This window comes from Oryx dammah, unplaced genomic scaffold, assembly GCF_014754425.2.
Source record: "Oryx dammah isolate SB20612 unplaced genomic scaffold, SCBI_Odam_1.1 HiC_scaffold_4, whole genome shotgun sequence".
NCBI lineage: Eukaryota > Metazoa > Chordata > Mammalia > Artiodactyla > Bovidae > Oryx > Oryx dammah.
Genome location: NW_024070188.1, coordinates 90,086,603 through 90,087,210, shown reverse-complemented (window position 1 = coordinate 90,087,210; position 608 = coordinate 90,086,603).

Genomic DNA, 608 nt, shown 5'->3' with positions numbered 1-608 from the left:
CCCGGCGGTTTCCGGGCGCGTCCCCGCCCCGGCAGCCCGCTCTCGGAAGGAGTAAAGTTTGCTCCGACGCCGGGGCGCCCTCCTCCCGCGGCCTGGGCCCCGGGGAGCGCCTCTGGCCGCCGAGAGGCGCCGTGTGAAGCGAGGCGGGCGGGGGGGGGCGAGCGGGCGGCGGGCAGCGCCCTGCTCCCCGGGCCGGCCGGGTCGGCCGCTGCTCGGCTCCGAGGAAGCGGGGCGGCCTCCGGGCGTGAAGTCGGGGATGAGGGAAGAGTCCCGATGAGCGCCTCGCAAGCCCCGCTGTGTCCGGCTAGTTCACTCGCTTCTGGCAGCGACTTTAACGTCCGCGTTTGAGTGTAGCCGGAAGGCTGGAGCTGGACGGGAACGCGGCCCCGGGGGCGGGGGCGGCCGTGGGCCTGCGGGGGGCGCGCGGGGGCCCCTCTGGGCCCGGCTGCCGGAGCGCAGGCCCGCCCGGGGGGGGGGCGCGTCCCGCAGCCTGACCTGCCGTGCGGCGGTGCTCCAGCCGCTCAGTCGTCTGGACTCTTTGCGACCCCAGTGACTGCGGCGCGCAGGCTTCCCTGCCCTTCACATTCCTTCAGAAATGTGTGTAATCC